The 9,944-nt window shown below is 35.1% G+C and overlaps 1 pseudogene; it reads right to left on the bottom strand.

Moving 5' to 3' along the window:
- Window positions 1-292: 292 nt before the first annotated feature.
- On the bottom strand, window positions 293-9,645 carry LOC100778372 (uncharacterized; annotated as a pseudogene).
- Window positions 9,646-9,944: the final 299 nt, after the last annotated feature.

The raw sequence follows: 9,944 nt of genomic DNA, 5'->3' as shown, positions 1-9,944 counted from the left end.
AAAAAAACACAAAATAGATATCATATAAGTCTAAAATGTTCTCTATATCAAAAGGTGAATTAAAATGGCTACATGAAACAAAAAATAAATCAGTACAAGAATGATTAAAACAAATGTTGCAGATTATGTATGACTAACTTGAGGTATAAAACTTGGCAAACTTGTCAATCAATCTCTGAATGCTGGTTTTGCTGGTTTTTTCTGATGTACATCAGATTTTGCTAATGCAGAAAACAAATGATGAAAGGAATAAGTTGTTTAGGAAAGCCGGGTTAGCAAATTTCATTTCATATCACACCTGCAAACCTATTAATGATGGTTGACTTAGTTGTAGAAGCAAGCTTCATGATGATGAATCAAGTTGATTCAAGTAGTTTTGATGATGACAAAGATGATGACAAAAGCCCAAAGAATGATTTTAAGATTGAGTCAACAAGTTCAAGATCAAGATTAATTTCAAGTTTCATGAGAAGAAATCAAGAAGATTCAAGAATCAAGAGAAGTTTGATTTCAAGATTCAAGAGAAGATGAATTCAAGATTCAAGAGAAGCAATCAAGAAGACTTCACAAGGGAAGTATTGAAAAGATTTTTCAAAAAACAAACATAGCACAATTTTGTTTTTCAAAAGATTTTTTATCAAAATTTTCTAAGTTACCAGAGTTTTTACTCTTTGGTAATCGATTACCCATTTCCTGTAATCGATTACCAGTGGCAAAGTTTGATTTCAAAAGCTTTTACCTGAATTTGCAATGTTCCAATTGTTTTTTAAATGGTGTAATCGATTACAATATATTGGTAATCGATTACCAGTGTATCTGAACGTTGAAATTCAAATTCAATTGTGAAGAGTCACATCTTTTCATAAAATGCTTTGTGTAATCGATTACATGGTTTTGGTAATCGATTACCAGTGACAAGTTTTGAATAAAAATAAAGAGATGTAATTCTTCCAATGGTTTTCTCAAGATTTTCTCAAGGTTATAACTCTTCCAATGGTTTTCTTGACCAGACATGAAGAGTCTATAAAAGCAAGACCTTGACTTGCATTTTATGAACTTGATATAACTTTTTACATAACTTTTTGAACATCTTCTTGAACTTTTTCTTCTTCTTCTTTTGCAAAAAGCTTTCTAAGTTTTCTGGTTTCCAAACCTTGTTCTTTCATAGAAAACAAAAGTGTGCTATTCATCTTTTTCATTCTCTTCTCCCTTTGCCAAAAAGAATTCGACAAGGACTAACCGCCTGAATTCTTTTTGTGTCTCTCTTCTCCCTTTTCCAAAAGAACAAAGGATTAATCGCCTGAATTCTTTTGTGTCTCCCTTCTCCCTTTTCAAAGAATTCAAAATGACACAGTCTGAGAATTCTTTTGATTCTTCCCTTTCCCTTAAACAAAAGATTTCAAAGGACTAACCGTCTGAGATATCTTTTGTTTCCCCTTCACAAAGTTTCAAAGGACTAACCGCCTGAGAACTTTGTCTTAACACATTGGAGGGTACATCCTTTGTGGTACAAGTAGAGGGTACATCTACTTGGGTTGTTGTAACTGAGAACAAGAGAAGGTACATCTCTTGTGGATCAGTTCAAGTGGAGGGTACATCCACTTGGTTGTTCAAAGAGAACAAGGGAGGGTACATCCCTTGTGGATCTTTGCTTGTAAAGGTTTTTACAAGGTTGAAAAGAAATCTCAAGGACCGCAGGTCGCTTGGGGATTGGATGTAGGCACGGGTTGTTGCCGAATCAGTATAAATTCTTGTGTTTGTCTTCTTCTTCCCTACACTCTTTAATTTCTGCTGTGCACTTTAATTATCGCTTTTACTTTTGGTTAAGTTTCTATTTCTGTTTTTTACTTTCTTAACTTTGTAGTAAAAGCCTAATTGAATCTAGTTACATTAAGAAGGATAAGTTTTTTTTAATTAGTAAAGTTTCACTAATAATTAATTCAACCCCCCCTTCTTAATTATTCCGAGGCCACTTGATCCAACATCAGTATTATCTTAGCCACTTCCTCTGCACTGCTTCCCCTCATGTTTATAGTAACCTGTCAAGTCTAGCATTAGAAAATGGAATTAAAATAAAGGAAGACACTGGTGGAGTAAGGGGGGATTGGGAATTATAAACTATGCACCATGAATTACCCAATGGCCCTCAGATGTGCTTCCAACCTCTCAAGCATCTCTTGTGTTGTTTCAAGTACTCCTTTTTGTTGGATCATCGATTTCCTGCTTGCAATAAACACAACCTGAAGAGCATTCAATTGCCAGAGTGAGACAGAACCCGACAATGCATAATACAGAGTAGGTTTCCCATGCCTACTAATTTTTTTAATTGAAAAACCAACAAATCATGATAGTGAAGGTTAGAAAAGTTAACAATTGATAACCTGGCTTTCCAAAACAACTCCTCCTTTGATTTCCTTCAAGTTGTTTTCTCTCAGTGTGGTCCCATTACTTACAATGTCCAAGATAGCATCAGCTATCCCCATCTAAAAAGAGAAAAGACAAACAATTACTTAGATAAATCATAAATTTGACATCCAGGCATCTAGCATATACTGGCAGCAGTTAATGTCTGGGAAAGGAATATAATTTCTAAAAAAATAGTTTGTTGCTTGCACCATGAAATGAGTAAAATCCTAACCAACAATCCCAATAATAGATGTTGCCACATAAAGAATTCCCAAGTTTGTTTAGTCATTTCACTAAAAGTAGACCGCAATGCCAACAAACCTTTGGCCCAGTAGTTAACCACATTTCACATCCCACAACTTCTCCTCATAGAATAAAACATAAACACACACACACACACAATGGAAGTGATGCAATCCTCCCTAGGAAGGGACCAGTCACTAGAGCCATGAGCAAGAGGCTCCAAGAGGATTGGGCTAAAGCTGCTGAAGAAGACCCTAGGGTTCTCATGAACCTCAGGGTAGATTTCTGAGCCCATGGGCCAAGTTTGGGTCCAATTCTCTTTGTACATATTAGACTAGGATGTCATTATATTTGCTCCTTGTATTTAGGGCTCCATATTGTAGGTAGGGTACCCTAAAAATATAGGATTTTTCAGCCTTTGTATTTTAGGGCACCTAGACTAGTTTTTGTATTAGGGGTAGTTTTGTAATTTCACATGCACTAAGTGAATATTTTATGTGTGTGGTTGGAAATAAATTTAATTGAATTGGTAGAAGCCCAATCCAATTAAATTTTAGAGGGGGAGGTGAGCATTTGCTTACTACACCCCATTGCCACATCATATAGTCACACTTTGTGCATGCCCTTCATGCTTTACATGTCTCATGACACCTAAGCACACTTAGTGGAGAATCTTGGAATTGATCTTGGATTACTGGGCTGAACCATAACTAAAATTCACTAATCATAATTAGTGAAATTTTGGCTCCACAAATTCAATTTCAAATTCAAGTGAAATTTGAATTGAAATTCAAATTTCCCTCCAATTTTGTGTGACACTAAGGCTATAAATAGAGGTCATGTGTGTGCATTTTTTTCAACTTTGATCATTTGAATATTAAACTTCAGATTTCAAAGCTCTTTTAGAGCACAAAATTTTGTGCTCTTCTCTTCCTCTCCCTTCATTCATCTCTTTCTTCCTCCAAGCTCTTATCCATGGCCTCCTGTGGTGGTGAGCTTCTTCTAGACTCATCTTCTCCTTGAAGTGGCGTCTCATCTCTCTCTTCCTTCTCCATTCCGCTGCCATTTATCTTCCAAGAAGCAAAGGAATCCATTGATGAAGAAGATCCTAGGCCTACAAGCTCCAATGGAGCTTACATCAGGAAGTACCTAAAGTTTAACAAAAGCCAACGAGAAATTGTTAATTTGATGAAACTTCAGAATTCAATAAAAGCATTGCATAATTTTTAAAATCTTTCGCATTCTCATTCTCCTGCGACAGAATATGCAGAAAAATGATTTGGTTGGGCAAGCTGTGACATCACTCATATCCTCATTCTTTACTTTACAAAGTAATGCTGTCATCAAAACTGGACACTTTAATAAATGTTGATCACCATGGCACACATACCTTAACAACGACAATGTGTAGATTACAACAAAAGCATATATAGCTAATAATATTTGGCATCAGAAAAAAATATTTTTAGGGAACATTCAAGAAACACATAAGTTTAATTCACTGAATGCAAAACATTGACAACTATTAGAGTATTGTAAGAGTTGAAGTTATTCAACTGCTTTCCTTGTATCAGACCATCAGTTACACTAGTTAGTTCTAGTGAGTTAGTTTACCAAGTTAGTGAGTTAGTTAATGACACCAGTTGACAACTATCATAACTAACTGTTCACTCTTTAAATTCTAAACTGTAACCTTGAGTTTAGTGCCTAATAATATTTCCCTTTTCTCATTTCTAAAGTTTTTCATTTCTCTCAAAATATCTTATCTTAGAATTCTGTTAACAATTGTATGCATATCTAGCAACAATTAGCCAAATACAATGTATCTGCAGTTAAACAATCTTGTATCCTATATATGAAATTTGAACATCATCAGTTTCAGCCCCTAGACATTGATTGAATATATATCTATGAATTTTGGGATCAAAACAGTGTTTAACTATTGCTAGTATATGAGGCTATAGAACAAAGATATATTATCTATAAATAACTATAGCAAGCAAGATCATCCCAAACCCAAACCATTCTGGCAGCAGAAAAAAAGAGATCTTGTCATAACACAGAATGGTCAATTATATGCTTGATAATTACAAATTTTAAATGAGCAACTTCTAATAAAACAAACACTATCTCTCACCGCAGGAGCTGCCTCCTGTGCTCCATCAGCAGTTGAAAATGTGACATGCTTAAGTCCATTCTCTTTCATAAATTTAGGCCCTAGTTGAAAAGTAGGTCCAAAATTAAAATCATTTTTTCTCTTTTTAAAACTAACAGTAGAAACTCTAGCACATAGATAAATGGTTGGATACAACAGTTGCACTTTAAACACTTACATAGGTGAAACCGATAGCAACTCGTAGAGGCTTTTCTTCTGTCCATTGAGGCATTTTTGCAAGCTTGTCCATTGAATTTACATTTTCAAATATTCCATATTGGGGAATCTAAAATAACAGACAATTGATTGTACAAAACAATGATAGGAGTAAAATCTAGTAACATCATAATTTAAACTCACTGCAACGGATAAATGACAATCACCATACTCAAGAGCCTCATGGATAATGATAAGATCTTCACTACCCTAATCTAAGAAAATTAGACGATAAAACAATTTATGTTTGGTGATTACATAGTGGCACTAATATGTAAATGCAAAAATGCTGACCTGGCCATGTTCATTGAAAGTATCGAGTCCAACAATTCCAAGGTCAAGATCTCCAGATAACAATTTTCTTGTGATGTATTTGGGCCTCTAAAACCAAACTTTGAGTTTGGATAGCTGCAATAATGCAAGAGAATTGGTTTATGGTCATGTAGAGATATAGTACATTGATGGAAGCAAAGGGAAAAAAGAGAAGGCACATGAGGAAGCAGCTCACTTAACTTATCTCTCCTTTTTGGATCAGCACCCTCAACTAATAAAAGTAGGAAACACATTAGTTCTACTATACATGAAGACTAAAGAACAATTGTATTTGAATTGCTAATTATCATATAGAAACTAATGCAATAACATTACAGAAGCCACTTGGAGACCTAACATGATGAATAATTTTTCTCTTGATATTTACAGATAAAAAATGGAGATACAAATGCTTTTGGCAACAAAAAAACTCTATCCAAAAACCCACCTCCAAAGATCATATGTTCAGCAGAGAAGTATCCTTAGAGTGAAATTTCTCTTTGAATATATTACTATCATTGTTGTATGCCATTCTTGTAACTTACCTCAAGAGGAATGCCTTTATTCCCTGGTGATAGTTCAACACTAACTCCATTTCCCCTCAGGTATCGGAAACAACTCGGTCGATCACTAATGGTAGCTGCAGTGGCAACCATGTGAAAAAGCTTTGCTTCATCAGAAGCAGCCATCACCCCCATGTTAGGGTGGCATGCCACAAAAGTGACATCAAACGCACCAATGTGTGGAACCATCTAGTCCAACTAATCCACCTCGGTCTACTGCAAATCTTACAGGCAAATGCTACACATCCACATCATGCACCACCTTCGAATGTACAAAGAACAAATACTTAGCATTGATTACAAAGGGAACAATATACATTATACATTAATCATGTCCAAACCATAGCTAATAGTAACTCATCATCTTCATGTTATCATTAACTGATAATAGGGAATCAATTTTTTTTTGTACAAAGATGAAGATGTTGAGAAATAAGTTATCATATGCATACTTGATCAAAAGCTCTTTGGAAGAATCACGAGTTAATTACACAAAAGGCATAAAACCTTCACAGGGTAGGCCAATAGCAAATGTAACAGCATGCTGTTTTGCTATCCCTACATCAAAGAATGTTGTTGGGAAACAACGAAGGAAGTGATTCATGCCACTTCCACCTCCCATTGTAGGATGAATTCCAATAATGTCTTTGTCAACTTCTGATTCTGCAATCAAAGCCTCTGCGAAGAATGTTGAGTATGCTGGTGTGGATGCCTTGGGATTGAATTGTTTTCCAGTTGCTGGATCAAAGTTTGTTGCCAAAGCAAAATCAACCCCAAGTTACCAGAATGATACATTAATTCAATAATTAAATTTTTTGGTCCACTTATTCTTTTTATTAATTCAAGAATGATACATTAATTCTTGAGCCAGTGTTAAGCATGAATAATAAATAAATTAATGAGTACCTTGATTAATTCAAGAATATGTGTGTTTCATGTTCTCTTTGTGATGACATGCTTTTTTCAAGCTGCAAATTCAACTTCTCATTCTCCTCCATAATGCATTGCAACTTTGTTTCCTTATCCATTAGTGATGTGCCATCATTTTCTTCTATTTTCTAAACTCTTTTTGCACCATTTTAATTATTGATTGGTCTTAATTGTCAATTAATTAGGCAGTTTTATTATTTGGGCTCAATTAGCTAATTTGATGTTTTTAATCTAATTTCAGGAATTAATGAAACATTGGGCTTAATCCGGATTTTGGTTGTGGACTTGAAGAGGGCAAATAAAGCAGCGCTTACCTTAGTTAATTTCTAATTAGGAAATTTCGCAATTTTATTTTATGTTGTTCAGTGTTTATTTCGTTTTGGGCCAGAGTATTGTAATAGGGCCCAGTGACTTTTTTTTTAAATAGCTGCCTTGGGATTCGTGCAAGGCATTCTATTCTGTTATGTTATTCATTATTGAGAGCTTTGTTTTTAGGGTTTTCGTTTTTCTGTTTTGACGTTTCTGAGTTCATAATGCAATTTTACGTTTTCTGCTTCTAATTACAATTTCGTTCTTGCTTCTCCTTCTACTCTCATTTACGTTTCTGTTCCATTTTACATTTCTGTTCGTTTACATTTCTGTTCATTTACGTTTCCGTTCATTTACGTTTCTGCTTCATGTTTCAATTGCGTTTTCTGTTTGAATCCATGGAAGGCTAGATTTTCTGGTGTTGTTTCCTTTTGAGGACGAAGCCCAACTCTCTTTGAGGTTTCGCTTGTAATGTGGTTTCCTGGCAGTTCTCCCTTCACCAGTATCCCAAATTCATGAATATTAATCAGTGCACGCTTCGTGTTCGATTAATTGCCTCTGAGCCTAACTTGCGTTCATGCTTAATGGACGAAGGGCTAACTGGTGTATGTGGTGCCTAATCACGTATTGAAAACCCTAAGTTGATTTTCGTTTAGTAAATTGAAATAGAGTTGGATTAAGTGGTTGACTGTTAGGGACGAATTCTCTAACCCAGGATAAGAGAATGGCTTCTGAATAAGAGGAAACAACCCGTTTTTAATATTAGTAGTTTCGAATTTCAGTTTACTTGTTCTGTTTTTTAATCACAAAACAAACAAACCCCCCCCCCCATCGTTACTGTTACTGCAAGTATATTATGAACATTTGGTTTGTCACTGCTCGTTGGGAAACGACCTAGGATCACTTCCTAGTTACTGCATTTTCATGTTTATTTGATTCGGGTACGGCCTCGATCAATTAGGTTAGCCTTCAACTCTTCAACATCAACATTCTTTCTTTTCACTAGTGCTCTAGATTGGTCTAAGTCCAAAGCAATAGAGTTATAGCCATTCAACAGCTGCATAAATTTGGTTATAGAGACAACGAACCATGAACTAATGTAATGTTGATATAACAAATCGTCAAAAAAACATGCAATGGAAACATCAAAATTTCCCACCATCAAAATGGTATTTTCTGGAACCTGAGCTTGGTAAAAATGAAGGTTATAATATAAGTATTACTAACACAAATGTAAATGACTGCTAAAATTATTTTGAACTGACCATAATTGTTTGTAATCAAATGATTGTACAATGAAAATGTTTAGTTTCAAAGAAACATGTTCCTATGTTATCTAAATTTTTCTAACTTCCATGTTCTTAATCTGGAGAAAATATCTCGCCTATTTGTTGCGAAGTGTTGTCATGGCCTCTTTGTTTAACGATGTTCCATCACAAAACCACTGCAAAATTGTAAATATCAAATGACTTACATACATAAACACATTGGAATTAGTAAGCTCCATAACAACTAAAACGTGTTATAGTAAACACACCCTATTCCATTCATTCATCAAACCGCCGCTCACTATGCACCACATCCAATGCATGACATGATATCCACACTCACAGCCTCCGGTTTGAACATGACTCTACATGCAATATGTTGACTTAAGGTACACACATCAGTCATTGGAGATGGCTATATTCATTTGATATAATGACATACCTTTGGTTCAATCCATCGAGGCACAACTTGATCTGCCTTTCCTTCCAAAGTAGTGCTTAATGTTTTCATTGCACTATTTTAAAAATGACATTAACGTATATAATCAAATAATCATTGTTTTTAAACTGTACAATTGCAATATTTCAATTGACTTATAATGTTAAAACTAACCTGTTCACTGCAGTTTTGATGTTAACATCGGGCTTCTTACGCAAAGAACAAAACCAAACAACAATATTGTCCCGTGGACACAGAACAACAAGTTGCCAATGTGCCCTGAAGACAAAAAACATTAGTTAGGAAACAATAATTCACATAATATCCACATTCTACAACATCAATTCAACTTACTAATTTAGGTAAGGTCTCAAGTACACTTCTCGTTGTGATTCCTTGACCCATGTTTGAATGTAATGTTGACAATCTTCACGTTTGTTCTTTGCATTGTGGATACATTGAGGTTCAAGGAAACCATACAGTGATCCATAACCTAAGCTTGTACTCCAATCATTCATAAACCTATTTCAAACATTTCACATAAATATTGTTAATGGTATATTTTAACCAACTTACATCCTCAGTTTACAAATAAAAGACCTAATAAACCAAATTTACTTACATTAGGCACAACTATAGTATGCATATGTTCAAACACTTGTCACCTAAAATAATCTCACTAACATCTGCGTGTGTGATGAAAAATCCATCTTTGACATTAGGTATCCCGAATTTCGCCCTATCCCACGCCAACTCAATTGGCTTTTGGTAAATATCAAACAAGTTCTTTACCAACTCTCCCATTTAAGTAGATTTAACCGGTATGGGCAGACGCTTTTGTGAATCATACATGGTTAACAAAAAAAATCAATTACGCTAACAAACAATTTAACAACGTGATTAATTATTTAGAGGCAAAACTTAATACCTCATCAGATATGGGTTTCACAAGATGTGTCGGCCACCCTACGAAAGTGCCAACAACCTGCCTCACAAACTAAATTTCTAATGTCGGGAAAGGGACCTGAGCATCACCGTGGCAAACTTTGACAACACTCACCCTAACCACATCATCTGCATAAGGGACATTGTGTAGGGTGGAT

The sequence above is a fragment of the Glycine max genome, chromosome 14 (genome assembly GCF_000004515.6).
Source record: "Glycine max cultivar Williams 82 chromosome 14, Glycine_max_v4.0, whole genome shotgun sequence".
Lineage (NCBI taxonomy): Eukaryota > Viridiplantae > Streptophyta > Magnoliopsida > Fabales > Fabaceae > Glycine > Glycine max.
The sequence above is the reverse complement of the archived record's forward strand: the minus strand, read 5'-3'. Positions and strand labels throughout refer to the sequence as shown.